General features: G+C 41.5%; 1 protein-coding gene across 1 annotated transcript in view; it reads right to left on the reverse strand.

Annotated features, from left to right (window-relative positions):
• Positions 1-18,953, reverse strand: part of LOC146785977 (uncharacterized) — a 405,662-nt gene that overhangs the window by 176,161 nt on the left and 210,548 nt on the right. The window lies entirely within an intron of this gene.

The following is an 18,953-nucleotide window of genomic DNA, read 5'->3' on the forward strand; positions in this document are numbered from 1 at the left end:
AAGCAATGCTGTCTTCTTTAATGAGTATAAATCCTCTGAATCATGTACTGGTCTGAACTACTTTGGTGAGCTCCTTGTATTGTATTGTATTGTATAAAGTTCTTCTATAGCGCTTTCTGTCACCCTACGGGTATCCTGGCGCTAAGAGACTATAGAAAAAAACCTGAGACAGTAGGAACGTTTGCCGTTGTGCCAAGAATGTTACACTCTAATCTCTGCCAAAGAGCCATGTTTTAAGATTTTTCCTAAAATTCAGCAATGATTTGGCTTGGCGTAGATCTTGGGGGATTTGATTCCAAAGGCGGGCTGCCGCCGTACTGAAGGCCCTGCCTCCCGTCTTGGTGTGTTTAACTCTGGTAACCACTGCCAAACTTTGGCTGGTGGACCGAAGAAGTCTCTTTGGTTCGTACCATGAGAATCAGTCGCACAGAGGAGGAGGACCAATGTTATGGAGGGCTCTATACACCATGACCAGTGATTTAAACTCGATCCTTTTATTGATCGGGAGCCAGTGAAGGTCCCTCAATGCCAGTGTTGTTGAGGAGTCACGTTGTCTTCCCAAGGCCAGTTTTGCTGCGGCGGACTGTATTCTTTGCAGTCCCTGTACAGTGTACCGAGGGGCACCCAGGAACAGTGAATTACAGTAATCGAGCCTACTTAGGATCACGCTCTGAACCACCAGAGATCTGGTCTTAATAGGGAGGAGCGGGAGGATTTGACGCAAAGCTCTTAGTAGGGCAATACAGGTGCCTATGGTCTTGTTCGCCTGGGATTGCAGCTGGAGATCTTCATCCATCATAACCCCCAGGTTACGGACTGTTTTTACTGGCAGTATCGGGGCGTCTTCCGGCAAGAGTCGGAACTCACCCGAGAGATGTTTAGGCAGTCTCGCTGCGCAGCAGTACAGTAACTCCGTTTTCCCGGCATTCAGCTGCAATGAATTGGCTCTCAGCCAGTCTGAGACTTTCTGCATGCAGGCCTGGAAGGAATTCATAGGCACTGCATGCTCTCCCTCCAGGGAGAACATTAGCTGGATGTCATCAGCATAGTTAACCACCTCAATCCCGTAAGATTTTATTAGAGGGATCAGGGGTCTCAGATAGGCATTGAAGAGTATAGGGCTGATAGCTGAGCCCTGGGGTACTCCATGGCGAACCGGGGTCCAGGAGGAAACAAAAGGCGTTAATGTCACTGCCTGTTGACGATCCGTCAAATACGACCGTAGCCATTCCAAGGCGCGACCTGTCACCCCCATATCTTCTAACCTTGCCAGCAACACTGAGTGATTAACCGTGTCGAATGCTGCCGACATGTCCAACAGTACCAGCACAGAGGAGCATCCACTCCTTCAAGGTGGTTGGAGAGGTAGTAGGACCCATGGCTTACAGCCTCCATGAGAAATACAGTGGGAACTGCTAGGTTGTGTTCTATTTACAAACAAAATTAAACAAAGCCAAAAGTGTTGCTGCTTCTTTGAACTTCATCTATGATGCATGGAGGTTCAGAAATTGATATTCCATTCCATTTTGGGATCAAATTAAAAAATGAAAGATCTGCTGGGAATGCTTGTAGCTTGCAGTTTTGCCTAGTACATCGCTGAACATGCATCTTTTATTAGCGGATTGCTGTCACTTTTGGGAGGCAGCTATGCCCTGTTAAAAGGGGAACAACCATATTCAAATAACTTTGACCACCTCCCTCCTACCTCACTTAGGGGCATATCGACAACAACCGGCGATTATTATCGCTGAGCGCACTTAGCGCTCGGATAATTATCGCCGGCTAGCGGCGATTTTTATCGCTGAGATTGCGTGCTATTAGCAACGCTTATCTCATCGGCGATAAAAATCCTAGCGCTAACTGGCTAACGTGAGATTATCGCTGGAAACCCAGCGATAATCTCATGTTAGCTAGTTGATAGGGACTCACAAACTTAGCCATGATATCCACCTTCCATAGGATATCATGGCTAAGTCAGTCCTGAAGCAGGTGTTAGGAAAGTAGCGATAACAGGTGTTATCGCTACTTTTCCTGACGCTATGCTTAGGATGATAGGAAAAATGTCTCTTAGCGACATTTCTCCTATCATGTCAGGTCAGGAACGCCCACTTTGCATCTCATTAGAGATGCAAAGCTGGGCGTTAAAAATCCCCACGCTAAAGCAAGGTTTCACGCATTAGCGTGACCTTGCTAATATAGCGATAAAATTATCGCCGCTTTTTGGCCGAAAACGGCCGCCAAAGCGGCGATAATTTTTTATCGCCTCGTTGTAAATATGCCCCAAAGTCCTGCCCGATCATTCAAGCCTTGTCTATGCTGATTGGCCAAAAAAACTCCCTCAACATGTTTCTCCCACTGTAGGCTCACCATCTCCACATCAGACTGCGGAATTCCACATCAGAATGCCACTTGGAATTATTATTAAAGGCTGGAAGATATGATGGCAATATTTATAATTTGGTCTTGGAAATTAATAGCAATCTGCCCTCTCAGTGTTTCCACACAAGAAGCATTTGAATTTAGCTTAATGGTTAAATCCACAGCACTCTATAAATATATATTTTTTAAGTTTCTATTGCAACATTAAGATTTGTATTGGCAGGTGATATACCAGGCAAGAACTAGAAAGGATCCATTAAACCAAAGTCAAGCTACAGCCCTTGGGTGAAGATGGCATAACTGCTCGTCAAGGCATATCGCCTGATATGCTGAAAATTCACGTGACCCCTGATTCCAGAGATAGCCATTTTGCTTTTGTCCACTGCAAATGCCTCCCACCATGCCAGTCCTCGAGCCACTAAAACTCTGAGAAAGTTCATGACTGCGTAACGAACAGTTTGACCTTTTGTGGATTGACTTTAGACACTATAAACTATTTCCCAACCTTAATTGCTAAACAACATATAAATGACCCCATGCAATAGTAGAAAATTATGTAAATAAATAAGGAATAATAAAAAATGCTATTTTCATTTTATTTAAGAGCATTGCAGAGAAGTGTAATTTCCTGATTCCTAATCTAGATTAATTTGCCCGTCTAGGAAATACACACTTGTGTGCTATATTATTTAGTTCATAACATCCCTTTCCCTCGAAAATGAGTACTCGGCATTTTTAATGGGATTACAGATGAGGGGCACAGTTTGAGGCAATATGGCTGCCTTTGTATAGCATGGATGCCTGCAAAATGTAAAAAAAAATGTCATCTCCAACAATTTTGTATGAACATGTTCTGCATATGCGCTTTTATTGTTAGAGGCAGCATTTCTGCACGCTATATCAAAGCCAACCGTGTCCTTTTTTAAAGACCAATAGATATTCCAACATTCAAAATGCGGATTGTTATTTTAATAGGACTCTCGGTAAATTTAATTTGCATTCTGTATAACATTAAACATTGGGTGAACGAGGCATAGCAGTTCCTGCCGTCATTCCTCGGGCAGTGCCAATGTGGCAACAAAAAGCAGCTCTTCTGTCGGCATGAGAGTGGTTAGTGGTTTGTTTACTCTCCCATTAGAATTAAAGTCAAGCTTTGCTGCTGCCGAATGCACACTATTATCTGTGAGACCCTAATCCTGCGAGCAAATCCCATATCTTCCAGAACTGCCTCCTTTGTTCGGGATTACTGGAAGTTTATCCCATAACAAAGAGGAATACGGCACCCCTCTCATCCTTGTAATTAAGTGTGGGGAGTCATTTAGAGACACGCTCGGGAACACGCTCATTTTTGAGCGATATTTTCAAGTCGAGTGAGCCAGCAGAGAGGCGCGCACTGGCCGAGAATAATACTGCATACATTGGCAAAATGCCTCTTTACACTGGTTCCAGGCGTTGTTCAAATGACACAATATGTAGATTTTTTTTAAACCAAGATTTAGTTTTATTATTCTACAACTTTAAATTTTATTTCACAAGGTGTAATGAATACATCCGTTAAAAATGCAAGATTATTAACTATGGAGATAGTTTCCCAAATGTGACAGTTAAATGTTAATTAAACCGGTGATTACTCAAAGGCTGCATATGAGCAGTTAATAAAATTAGGTAATTTAGAAATGTATTGTGAATGTATGTTCACTACACTTTGTCTATAATTAAAAATTAATAAATATATATAGATGTATATATATATATATATATATATATATATATGGCACAGACGAGGTACCGTAACGAGGTTGCCTCGCCTTACAAGTCGGGGCTGGTACGGCGGTCGCCACCGCCAAATACTCCAATGTATTTCTCCTCCACAACGGAAAAAAAAATCCGCCACACCAACCAAGCTTAGAATTCCGTCAATATTCATTTATTGGCAAAGAAACAGACGCGTTTCGACCTGACTTGGTCTTGGTCACATGCCCTAGACCGATTCAGGTCGAAAAGCCTCTGTTTCTTTTCCAATAAGAGAATATTGATGGAATTCTGAGCTTCGTTGGTGTGGCTGATTTTTCTTTTCGTTGCGGAGGAGAAAAAATAAAATAAAATAGATAAATAAATAAATAATAATAATAATAATAAAAAAAAAATATATATATATATATATATATATATATATATATATATATATATATATATATATATATATATATATATATATTCTGGTCCTGGCAAGCTAACTCCCAGTTTAATATTCCATACAATGAAGAGGGTTCATATAAAAATGAGTCTATTAAATCTCGGTGCCTAATGGTAACATTTAAAAGTTAATATCAAAGTGCATTGTATATATATAAAACTATAAATGATGTGAACTCCATCGCACTTTAATATATATATATATATATATATATATATATGTATATGTATATATATATATATATATATATATATATATATAAATGATGTGAACTACAACGCACTAATATTCACTTTTAAATGTTACCATTTGGAACCTAGATTTAATGGACACAATTTTATATGAAGCCTTTTCATTGTATAGAATATAAAACTGGGAGTTAGCTTGCTAGGACCAGAATATGCTTCCATTTAGCAGAAACACACATTCACATTCCGCGAGGGCAGTGCTTTCTCTCAAAATGTACACAGAAGTTGCAGAATGTCACACCTGAGCCGAGAGTGGGTTCAGTGGCAGCAAGAGAGCTAGGGTCTGTTTGCAGAAGCAAAAGTAAAGAGAAGACTGATTTATAATGGTCTTAAATGTTAATTGTCACAGATGGGAATTCTGAGAACCTCTGGGAAACGAGGCTCTGGTGAATTTTAAAGAAGGCCCTCAGACTTTGAAACAATCTCGACAGAGTGACAGTCCGGAACATCTGCTTGCCTTCTGCCTGAACCTAAACTAGGTGTCATGGGGTGCACAGCTGCTGGCTTTTCTTCTTCTTTTTAGCAACATCTGTCACAGCAGTGCGGCCATGTAGGTAATTATCAACACCTTATTTAAACTGTTTTCTACTTTTTTTTTCTTTTGAGAGAATAAAATTAGCATGATCGTCTCTGGCAGTAAAGTTTCAAAGTAGCTTAAGATAATTTTCTCAGGAGGAAATGTACCAATCTCGACTTTTTCAAATAGGACTGCAAGAGGCCAGGAATTATAGCAAAAAAAGACAATATGAGAATGGCTAGGGGGAAAACATCACACCACAAATACAGATGTGAAGAAATAAATCTATAGATGTGTTATCATATACTCTAAAACAGGGCAAAGAGGATCAGCAATAATATCCAATTCTATAGTAGAATTAATTTTAAGCACATTAAAAAAATATAAAGGTCATAGGAAGAGCCGTGTGTGAGGTTCGTCATTTAAACACACAAGGTAATGGCAGGCGAAATATCTGCTGTAATATTGCTTATCTTTTAAATTAAAAATATCACAAATTACACTGATAAATGTAGAGGAAACTTGTGTACGCATGCGTAAATGCCTTTCTGCTGTAGTTTTAATCATATCCCTGACTAGCAAACGATGATGTACAACAGCAATGAACAAACTGCCCTCATTCACCTGCTGCTTCAAAGCCATCCTGTGATATATGTCCTCTCCCTGCGCCTATCAAGGATTCGTCCATTCCATGACCGAGCTTCTTCAACATGAGCCTCCACTGCTAAGCAAATTCTCATGCTACGTGACTTGAACCTCTTGGTGGAAATTCCACTCCTGGTCCTTTCTAAATTCACTTGACCTGAACTGTTAAATGCCACCTGACTTGACACCATCTGGTTCCAAGAGACAAAAATAATTCTCACTAGCACAATACATTGGCCATTGACCATCACGTCCCTTTTCAATGTTGTAGGTGTCTGCCATCCTAAGTCGTAATTGTTCTTCGAAAAACCAAACTCAACCAACCACCTTCTTCAAAGAGCTCTAGACCCACCATTCCTCTGATGCCACTATGATCTTCTTCAATAAAATCCTCACTAACAGTGCAAAGCTGTTGTACTGTTCTCTAACTCAGATGGGTCACATCAGACCTCACAGTATATAAGCAAAAATGTAGCTGGAGGGATTGCTCACTTATTTGAAGGCTTGTCACTGAAAAATGCTGTGATTTGCAGGTCACAATATTGAATCCTGGCAAGACAGACACACCCTTCTCCCTTTCTTAGGTCAGTAAATTGAGTATCATTACAATGAGTAATTGTACATTTTGTTGTTTACTATGCTCTTTAGAAATGGTAGGGTGGTATGAAGCACTACATGAAAACAAGTTATTCGTATAATCATTGTGAAATGACACATGAGATGCTACAAATCAGATTCTGACCTGAGAGCCCTTACACAGTCTGTCGTTTTGTACTAAAAATGCTTTTGAAGTTCAAATTCAAATTTATCCTAGTTTAACTGAACAAAAGCAGAAAAATGGTTTGCACGGCTCAGGATTTCTTTAAACTAGCGCGTAGAAGGCTTCCAATGTACTGATCAATCAAGCGCTGTAAAATCAAAACTCATTCAAGTGAAGTCACAAGATATCAGAGAAGGGCATTACTTTTCACTCAACTACTCCCCACTCTCTACGGCACATGGATGAATGTGACTGGATCATAGGGATGGTATATCTGGTGTTGAGCTTCGAACAAATAGCATAGTTAAATTGATCCCAATTCACAATTCCCTGATTTGCTACAAGCCTCCTAGGATGACTGCCCTCCTCCTCATTGGTTCCAGGTGATGTCTTCCTCAGCTCTTCTCATAGAGTAATCCACCAACATCTTGTCAAGCCCTAAAGCGGACACCTCATCTGAAGACTTGATTCAAAGATTCAGTAACAATTTCACTCCTAAAGAATCACAACCTGATCCCTGACATTCCATAAAATTGCTAAACCATATTTGGCGTTCCACAAATCTCTATTATAAGGTGGCTGATCCTTTTTCTTAAAATGGTACATTTCATCAATCCTCAGCAGGTCTAGCCACCTTTCAGTTAGGCTTCTGCAACTCATTTGTGACTACGTGCTCAACTTTGCCCAAGTGTATTTTTCCATAGTAGACCTCCTTGATCTGTCAGTAGTCTTTCAAAACTTCCTTCATAGTATCTTCCTGGCAGAAACACCATTGAATATTGTGCCACGGGACAAATGCCCTAAAAGTTTCAATCATTCATATAGAAAGGGAGGGGCATATAAATTCTGACAATTTTACTTCTGAGTTGAGAACAATCACCTACAGTGCCCACCAGATCCACACACCTCTCAGATAACATATGACAGATGCCTCCTGGTGCACCACCTAAAAGAATGGCATTTTCATATTGCATGGATTTATGTGACCCAGAGATATATGTGCAGTCCAGTCACACACAGGTAAAGCAAAACCCAAGTCTACCCTTCTCAGAGACAGGGTGGAGGACACTGCATACAATCCAAATGGACCAAAACTAAAGATACTCCTACTTGGAACCTGTCTTTGCTAAGGTGTGCTACACCTACCCAAAATCTTTAATATGCACACATGATTCACCAAATCAGCAATACTGTCTGTGTCAACATAGGCAGTGACTTGTTTGTAAACACAGAAATCACCTGAAGAACCAAGGCAGATTTGTTTCTGCACATGAGTCATTATAGAATTAAAATCTCTACAGTTCCAGAGTAGTATGATTCAACCAAGGCATCATTATCTACTTTAAAATTGACTAGATATTTGGTGTTGGGGATTCTGTAATAATAATTGAGGATCAGATACAAGTTCTCACAAAGTTAGTAAACCAGTGCCTTATCAGGCTGAACACTGGTGAGAAAACAATGGCTTAAATCTCTATAGCAATGGATAAGCCTGCTGTATTTTACGCAGGGAAATATGAGATAAGTAATTACACAGCACCAAACCATTATTAAAGTCAATAAACCATTCAGGAAATTTCGAAAATTAATTTTGCAAAAGAAGATGTATTTATTTTTAGAGCAAGGCAAAAGCAAAACAAAAATGGATAAGGAAATTAGCAGTTGTGATATCTTTGAGGAAAAATATCAAAAACAACCTTGAGGTTGTAAAAGTACATTTAATCTATATGCATGACAAGAAGGGGTTTGTGAAATTCAGTAATTATGTGAAATGTAAATATGATATTTAGTGTTATATTTTAGCATGAAATGCATCCACATGTCCATTTTGCATATCAGGGTGCTTTTTGTACTAATACAATTAGTGCCAAAACACATGCACTGTGAACAACAGATGCTTGTGTTCTGGTCATTCATGTTGTTCATGCGTATTTCATGTCATGGCGTCATGGTGTAATTTCTGGAATTTAACAAGCAAGACACAAAGGGCCGACCGTCATCGTAATGAGATGGAGACCGCCTGACATGTAGTCGGCGGCTCCACCTGCTTATTACGATGCGACCGCTATGAAGGTGGTTGGAAACATGCCTTTTTCAGTTGTGACTTGTGCTCAGAATAGGGCTGCCGCACAAGCCACATATGAAAAAGGAATATTTTTAAACATTCATGCACTGTGTGCCAGGCACCATGTGGTGCCTGTCACACGATTCATGATGTTTGGGAGGAACCACATGTGCCCCCGGGCCCCATAGTGGAGGCCCACGGGGGCCCTGCTAGGTTCCCTCAAAGTCCTATTCGATCTGCCTTTACATGGCGGTCAGACCGCCGTGTAAAGGCAGAGGGAAAAGGGACATCGTAATCTCTACAGTGGTGCCTACGCAGGCACTGCCTCCATTGTAGGGATTACAGTCAGACGGATGCTCCAACGGGCTCCTTGAGCCTGTCAGTGGCCCTCGGTCTGTCCCTCTAGCCGCTGAGCTCTCACTGACAGCATCATTATGTGGCGCTTGGACCGCGGCCTTTGATGTCGGATTCCGCCCAACTTCATAATTGGGCCACAAGTTCCCAGAATTACGCTGATTAGACCAGTATAATTGAAATTTCGCCCAGGCCTAATTACCAGAAGGCACTCTTGCACCATAAATGGAAGCAAGAAAAAGTTAGCAACAAACTGTTCTGCCTCATAGAGACTAGGAGGGCAGAGGCAGTGTCACTTATTTTTCAGCCTGGTCGACTCAAATGCTTCTAAACTTTCTGACACTCCTCGGGGCATCTCTAGCCTCAGTTCTAACATGTAGCTAGGTCTCTCTTCTTCTGTTTCCTGCTGAAGACAAGAATTCCAATTTTTTCAAATGCTAGATAACATCCTTGTGATCACTACTAATGCTCCCAGACATAAGTGGAAGCGTTGTGGTTATGGTGACAGTTCAACAGTGGTACGTACATTCAATTAGTCACACTAGCCAGGGCTCCAGTGCAATTTAAGCTGACAACAGTGCTGATTTTTATTGCATAATGCCTTGCTTTAGACTTTTATCTTCTGAGGCCACAAGAGCCTATCGGTATCAATCTAGAAAGCAAGTCTAATCCATAGTCCTCAGTCCTATTCTAGCCAGATACAGCAACAGGTTCCTTCATTTCCATTCTTTTCCAGTCTAGTTGAGAAGTTGATGGTGGAAAAGGTGGCTAATTATCAATTTTGAAATACTTTCACAGTGATGGTGGTCTACAGTCACTTGCAGGCCACCATCTTTTTGAAGGTAGACAATTGGAGGGAGTAGCTATTTGCAACCTGCCTTTTGAATATTAATTAGGCAGGTTCTTCTGCGACCCCTTTCAATTCCTGACTTTCCTAACCAACATAGTAGTGCATAGATCAGTTCAGAAAACAAGTTACTGGTAGCAAAAAGCTGGTGGGCAGTTTGCACCGTTTTATTGTGACCATTATGATAGTACATCTTGCCAAGTATCCATTATTGCTGGATCATAGCATTCCCCTTATATTTTGGACAGGATCCATATTAAAGCATCAGTCTTTCCATTCACATCTAATATAAAAAGAATATCTGCACCACATATCTAAATGAGGTCGTTTTCTGCATAATATAGAACAGTAATACACAAAATAAAGCCCACGAGCCACATGCAGCCCTCCTGACCTTTACATGTGGCCCCCTGGTTAACAGCAGCACTGGGCTGCTGTTTAATCAACTCAACACTGAGATGTTAAAAAACACAAGCAAGCCTTTATTTAAAGGGTAATTGAAGTTAAAGAAAGGAAGTGACTAGGTTATCCTGCACCGCTTAACTTTAGGTAGACGTTAATTTTTAAAGACATCTTGCAGCAAAAGTGTAAAAATATGATAATGTCTTTTCAAAATTCAAAAAGTGTATTTCATTAACACGCAAAACCGTTTGACCTTAGTACACCAGGATATAACTGCATTGAGAAGTATTTTTTTCAAAAGCGATACATGAATTTGTAAATATTCATTCTTCCGTCACCCTGACAACAATGACAATAGTGAACTAAGAGGCAAGTCAGTTATGTGCATTCTTCAGGTGGTCTGGGTTGCTATTATACATGAACAACATTATAGGTTATTAAATAAAATATAGGAAAATGTCCTGGAGTCTTGTATTTCGATGTCCTTTTATACATGAGAATGAAGAAAAGGAGGGAATGTGAAATAAAACAATGCCTAGGATCACACAATTTGGTAAAGTGGGGGATCCAGGATTAATCCCAGGTTTTCGGTTTTCATAGTGTGCAGTTCAGCCACTAGATGTATATGCTTCGATTCCCCTACACCCACCTTGCAGCCACCGCTTCCACCCCCCAGAATCTCCCTCGACCACCACCCTGCTGGCATCAACGTGGCCCTCCGTCACATTATAGATCAAACTTTTTGGACCCTGGAAAAATGTTTGCGAGTACCGATGATATAGAGGGTCCATTCTCCAACATGGCAGTGCCCAACACCAAGGAAAGGGTGCTTTAAAAATCAAGCATCCAGTCACATTTGACATCAAATATCAGTTTCTGAAAAGCAGTCACTTAACATTATTTATTCAGTTTATTCAGTTCTTGTTTTCTTAAATACATCTCAAATTATTACTGTTTACAGATAATCAGCAATTGCTATGTATAGTTAAAACCCCCTCCACCCTAGTATTGTTTACATTGATCATAAGAGACCAGCATATGAGAAAACACCATAGAATCACTGCATATTGTATAATCAGCTTTCTAGGACTCCCAATGAAGGAAGTTAGGTGATTAATATAAAAACAAATACTTGGCACAATTTTCCAAACCATTACTGTGCACTAAGAATCAGTTGTGTAGCAGAAATATTTAACTGTGTGCTATTGGGTTGTTACTTATCAGGGTTGTAAGATGTACTTCCTGCATTAATTAGAGTCTGACATGAAATGAGTGGGATGCAAATAAAAACAAATGTTTTTGTTGACTTTCATGTTTAACAAGTGTCATACCTATGAACTAACCATTGCTGTGCATATTGTCACACTGAATTGTGAAATATAAGTTCAAGAATATCAATCAGCCACTCTTCTTAGCCAAACATCTATTTTCCTAATGACCATGCACATCTGATCTTGCTATTTCTATGTGGATAAAAGTATTCTGTGAGAGGGTCTTCATCTCTGTGGCATAAAATGGGTGTCTTATCGCTTATATATCGATTTTCATGCGTCTTAGGTCGAAGAAAGCTACCTCTATGTAGGAAGTTATCCTGAAAAAGGTAGAATTATTCAGCCCAAAAGAAGGATGCGGATGCAGCAGATGATATTAACATTATTCAACAGCTTGTGGTATGTCATAGCTCACACTCCTTTGGTTTATTCTCCCCATGTACATCTCTCTCTTATTACACAGTTGATCAGATCTTGTTTTACTCATCGAGTGTAATTTCATCTTCAAACATGGATCACCCCATTAAACAATGTTGTTGCTCTTATTCCAGTATCACATAACTGATTTAGGTGTAACCACAAGCAATAGATGAGGTTATTGTATGTCATCAGGGTGCAATCTTAAAGGAGACATGTTGTTATTTTTAATATCCAAGTTACTTATGTGACATATATATATATATATATTCACTGAAAAACCCATAGGTTTCAGGCACGTTATAGTTAGGAATTAGCATTTAAAAAACCTTAAAAATTCACTGAAAAATCCATAGGTTTCAGGGGCGTTATCACCATGACGATTTGCGTGATATTCATTAAAAGGCGACTATGCATACAATGAATCCACGTGGAATGTATTTACACCGCTAGTGAAGCTCTGACGTGTCTGACGCCCTACCGTGCCTAATCCCGGCGCCCCCGCCGGTGGGTACTCTCCAAGTAGACACCCTTGTCGTTTATTTATACAAACATGGGTAGCTATTGACGGGCACATTTAATACACACGCACACCAAGCCATTCAAAGGGGATTCAACAAAAATTCGACCAAACTATGCAAGAAACCCCCCTCACGGTTAATAAAACACACATCCACCGCCGGATGTGTAATACTTTTTATTTTACTCTCTGGAAAGGAGACGAACCTCACTTGAGAGTCACAGCGTGCTCCTGGCTGAGCCCAATGCTGTGTTACACCCAACAGTGCCCGCCGAGTGCCACACACCTCTGTGTTGTATTCCACCAGCTAGTGCGTATGCTATGGCACTCTCTATTCCATGTGCACTGTAACACCACCCGTGAATATGTCATGCCACACTTGCCTTCACACGGGTTATATTGCCCCATCTAACGTGCCTTCCTCGATGCCTATGTTATAACGCACAGCGCTATGCCATACATATTACAATATGGGATCCATATCTTTGTCACAGTGCATATGCAACGTTACGCTCCCCAGCACATATTTTATATTACAACTTTAGAGACTAGTTAGGTTACACAACACTGCCCTGTGCATATTACACTCCAAGGCGCTAGTGCCTGTGCTATCTCGCGCTCTCCAATGAATCTGTCATTGCGCACAATGTATTGCATATTATATTTCACGCCCGGTTCATCTTATATCACACTTTTTGGTGCATAGTTTATACCATATACTATATCTAGTTTTCATTTTCAATTGTGCTCTCAGGACTATGTTCTATATAACACTGCGTCCACCTACCCTTTTCACGGGCATTACATTTTGCGATGGGGGGGTGGAGGGTCAGGGGGTGGTTCTGCCAAGTGAACCCGGAGTCACAGTCACAAACTTCCTCTTCTTCCTGAATAAAAGTGAGATTATGCTGCATACTTGTTCATAGTTTAAGTAGTTCGCACAGACACACATTTTAAAAACAATAAAGTTCCTAATACCCACCTTCTCTGAACAGTTAGCTTGCTGCCCCATCCACCTCCTCCCTATCCTCTGTTGTCTGAATCCATGGACTAGCCTCCTCCCTCCTGCCATGCATGGTCTGATGTGCTGCCACTGCCCTCCATTTAGCATGATGTACCAGTCCACTCCTCCTGCCCTCCATTGCCCAATTCTATGGCCCATCATTGACCTCCTGCTTAGCCTCTGTGCTTAGCTTGCTGCCTCTATTCTCCTTCCCCCTGCTCGCCAATGTCTTTGTGCATGCCCCTGCTCCATCCTTTTTGCCCACCATGTTCCATGGACCTGCCACTCCTATCTACTCTGAGTGTTCTGTTGAGCTGCCACTCCCCTCCCACCTGCCTAGCATTGTCAGATGACCGTAACCTGTCCCTGCCACCTCCACCCTGCCTGTCCACATGCCATGCCCCTATCCCCTTCCTCCTGTCCTCCATGGCCCATTTTACTGCCACACCCTTCTGCCCTCCCTGGTCTGTTGTGCTGCAACTGCTCCTCCTGCCTGCCCCGCACGGTCTGTTGTGAGGCCCCTTCCCCTGAACTCTCTTGTCCGTGCCCAGGTCCTGACCCTACCTTCTATCCTCCATGGTCCTTTGTGCATGCCCCTGCACCCTCCTTCTTGCCCATCATAGCCATTGTGCTGCTACTAACCCTCCCGCTTGCCATGCATGGTCTTATGTGCTGCCATGGACCCTCCCACCATCCCAGTGTGGTCAGCTAGCTGCCCCTGACCCCCTCCCACCTTCCCTCAATGGTCTGTGTGTATGCCATCATAGTCTCACTGTTGCTCTCCATGGTGTGTCTTGTTTCTAGTGCCCATCCTGCCTGACCTCCATGGTCATCTTGCTGCTCCTGCCCTGCCCCCTTGCCCCCAGCCCTCTGTTTCCATGTGCAGACCCCTATTCCCTCCCTCCTGGCTTGTCTGTTCCATTGTAATGCCCCTGATCCATCCCTCCTGCCCTTTATGGTCTGTTATGCTGCAGCTTTCTCACCTGTCTGTCCATTATGGTCAGCTAGCTACCATTGCCTCTTTCCCCTCTGTTCTCCGTTGTCCATGTGCATGGTCCTGTCCCCTCCCTATTGCTTTCTATGGATTGTTGTGCTGCACTCCCGTCCCGCATGCCCTGTGTGGTGTATTGTGCTGCTGCAAACCCTGATGCCTGCCCTGTAGGGTCAGTTTGGTGCACCTCTCCATGTCCCTCCTGTCCTCTGTTATCCGAGTCCATGTCCCTACCCCAATTCCTCCTGCCTACCATGATCCAATGTACCATACTTGCGAACATTTTGAACTTGGTAAGAGGGAGATTTAGAAAAAAACAAACTGGGGTATTGAATTTCCCGTTTGAGTTCCATTGTAAAAGAGGAGATTGTAGACAGGAGACAGATCAAATAAAGCCCATTTGAGCTTAAAAACATTGGATGTTTCCTGGCTGAAACGGGTCTGTTGGCATGTATGGTTGTACTACCACTGCCTCTTCCTTCTGCCCACAATGGTCTATTATATTGCCACAGCCTCTTTTGCCAGTCCTGTATTGTTGGTTTGTTGCCCCTGCCCCCTTTATACTGTCCTCCATAGTCTGTTGTGCTGCCACTGCCCTTCCTGCCTGCCCAGTGTGGTCAAATTGTTGCCTCTGCACTCTCCTACCTGCCTTCAATTTTCAGAGTCCGTGCCCCTGGCCTCTGCCTCTCAACAGTATCCCAATGAACAACTAGATTGCTAACATTCTATATTTATTACAAAAGTGTGGAACGCCTGACGTCATCTTGATGTAATCAAAACTGTAATACCTAGAGCATTTTCTTAGAAATTACATATATGAGATGGTCTTATTTGCATCAAAATTATGGTTAGTGCTCTAAAAAACTAAAATGAGGACATATTTTCTGAGTTTTCAAATAGCGACAAAGAACTTTTAAATTATTTGTAATCTTTATGTTTTTTTATACAGTTGGCCACTTGATTACATGTTGCACTTAGGGGAGAGGATGTGGTGTTTCTTCCAGACCTGCAGACTTTGCAACTGGGGAACCAGGTTGGAGTTTCTGCTTCAGCTCAACATTCTGTGATTCTGGTCAAATCACTTAATCTCCCCATGTCTACAACCAAAATGAATTTTGATCTTGTGTGATGTAACCAATGCTCATGTAAAGCACTCCAATACCTGACAAGTCTGCACTATATAAAACTGCAAATACACAAAAAATAAGTGTTTTGCACACTTCTGTCATAGGGCTACATGTGGGCTACATCTGGGTGATATTTGTGCTGCATTTGGGCTCTTTTGTCTCTGGTGGCCATCTTGGGAGATTTATTTGTTATGAAATTTCCTAATTTCCTCATTTACTGCAGTCTCCTCAGTAGGAAATGCTTTCAGTTTTTTACTTTGATTCCATCAAGAAGGTATTCAGATATGTCACACATTTGCCATAAATTCTGAATGTTAGCACTCTAGTTGCTCATTAGATCACTGTAGTAAAGCTACTGCTCACCATGGAAGTCTGCTGCTGGTATTAAAAGTGCATGTTTCAGTCTGCATATCAGAATTGTTTATTGAAATAGAAGAGGATTTGAGAAGTCAAAATGTGCCCTAATTTTTCTTTCTGCAGCACTAATCATAATTTCTATGGCAAAATGAACCCCTCATTTTGTTCCTTTGTAAATTAAATGTTTTAAGTGTTACCACTTTATTCCAATCAAGATGGCTTCAGGTGTGCTATACGTTTGTCATAAGTAGGACTGTTAGCGCTCTAGTTGTTCTTTAGAACACTCTGGGAAGCTGCAGTAGAACACAAAGGAATCAACTGACAGTCTCTGCCCTTGTTGGATGTACATGTTTTACTGAGAATTTCAGACTTCATTCTTACATGACTGAGAAAGATAATGTGAATTTACAGAAAATATGCTCTCCGTTTAGCTTATAGATCACCTTCTAAACCTCTGTGGGAAAAGCATGAGAAAATAGTTTTCTCTCAAACATGATTCATGATATCACAGCAGAAGGCTTTTTCACATGGTAAAATCACCTTAGAACACACCACAATTCCTAAAATGAGTATGGTACCATCAACAAATGATTTATAATGTAACTAAAGTCTTAAACCTTCTATTAACTGCAATGCTTTTTAATGAGGTGCTATCATGTATATTGGTCCCAAGATGGCTGCCAACACTTCTTGGATGAAGTAGACAGCCAATCAGATCTCACGATGAGATGTGTGGTTAGGCTCCGCCCAGATATATCTATCTATTTAACTCAAATTTTCTCAGGAACTAATGAATGGATTTACACCATTTAAGCAAAAGGCACGAGTCTGAACTGAGGACTACCTCTTTGCCAAATTTGGTGTAATTCCGTCCAGCAGTTCGGGCTGTAGCTGCGTCAACAGGTCCTTTGGGAAAATACATGGGGAAAACGCGTTTTGGGACCCCCCTTTTTTCTCGGCCCCCGCTTGACGAATCACCGTGAAATTTTCAGGATAGGAGCGGTCCGGAGCCACCCAAAAGTTTGGAAAATTGCACGAAGATTCGTCAATTGGCACCAACGTTATTCCAAATAGAATGTTGCGGATTTCCTATGGAAAATAGGTCCTAACTATAACTACCTACTGCGACTGCCAGTAGGTAATATATATATATCTATATCATGTATTTTTGTTGGACCTTGGTATCAGAGGCCAATATATATATTTTTTCCCGTGGACTTGTGATTAATACATGACCAGGACTTTATGATTTTTTATGTTTAGACACTATGATATGATTTGTTTCTAATGAAATTCTGACTTCTGTTTTACAACATTATGTTGTTTAGAAACGTAGTATTTCTTTTTTTTCGTTTCCCTGGTTTCCTGTGATGTCTGCTGTTTGTTTGTCGCATTTCTATTGGCTTACACTGGATGAGGAAGTTAATCTTGCACTATATCTTTCTCGATTGGTTCAAGGTGTGTCATGTGATCAAGGCCGTGGCAACATGGCCGAAACTCTTCATGCCGATTAAGGAATAAATTTGCACTCCTAAAAATCTATCTCCAGCGTGCTGTGGTCTGTACCTGTGTTCTTCTACAGTTGGACATCTGGGAAAACTTGTTTTGTTCATCTATCTACAGCAAAGTATGGCGATCTTTGCTCAACAGACCCTCCCCGCGTGCTTGTGGCTGTCTCTTTAATGGCCGACATCGCGTATGCGATACGTTAAGTAACCCGGAAGGGATTAATTCCGAGCCAGCCCCCCGTAGCCAAGTGATTTGTGCACTGCAATTCTCGGTGGTTTCTCTCATGATAGCGGTGTTTGATGTGAGTTGGAGGACCCCAGCGAACTCACCGACCATTCTTGAGGGTAAGCCGGAGTTTGTATTCACACGTATTTGGCATTTGCGGGTGCAGGGAAATCGCTTTTAGATCAAAGGTTACCCACCCGATATTGGTGGTGGCAACCTTGTTTCAGTTCACTTATTATTCCTGACTATGTCATCATTGGCAGATGCACTACGGACCCGAGAGGCCATAGCAGATACGCTCTTTGATAATCTTCCAACTAATGAGTCGATATCGGGAGAAACGAGTGACACTAACCCTAAGACTGTAGCGGATGTTAAATCTCATTTGAAAAAACTGGAAAAACTCCTTCGCACAGAATTAACAATATGGTGGGAGAAGCGCTCGTTGGAAAAGTATAAGGAAGTAGGACGAGTACCACGGGGGTTGAGAGTACTTATTGCCCCCTCATTTAAAAACCCAAACCCTCATATTCTCAAGGAATGGGCCACAAACAACCTTGAGGCTTCAATGAATATGGTTACCATATTAATAAAATATGCAGCAATTGATAGAGATGAAATCTTGAAACAAATCGATGCACTCAATCTAGTACTGGCATCGTATGAGCAACAAGAAATCATTGTTAAAACCAGGGGAGAAATTGACGCACGCCTCATAAAGTATGAGGAATCAATTAAAGCGCGGAAAATATTCAAATTTGCTAGAGACAAAAGAGACTACGAATCGGGAAGAATTTTCACCTTTGCTCGCAAATTTGATGATGTTAAAAGAAAGACTCTGATACCCCCAATTGCTTCATTATCAACAGCCTGTCCACCAAACCCAGAAGAAGTTGATTCAGACCTTAGTTCAGTTGCTAGCAGTGTCTGCTCTGAAGACAGTGGATCAGACAATAGGCCTATGACAACTCCCAGCAATTTTTCTCCATCTGAAGAACTAGGTTTTTTAGAAGAGGATCGCCGACAGACATTGCGGCAAACTACTCAAGCCAAGAGAGGAACAAATGGAGAAATGAATGTAGAAAACAAAGACGCAAAGCCAAAAGGAGGAAACAACAG

The sequence above is a fragment of the Triturus cristatus genome, chromosome 11, assembly GCF_964204655.1.
Source record: "Triturus cristatus chromosome 11, aTriCri1.1, whole genome shotgun sequence".
NCBI lineage: Eukaryota > Metazoa > Chordata > Amphibia > Caudata > Salamandridae > Triturus > Triturus cristatus.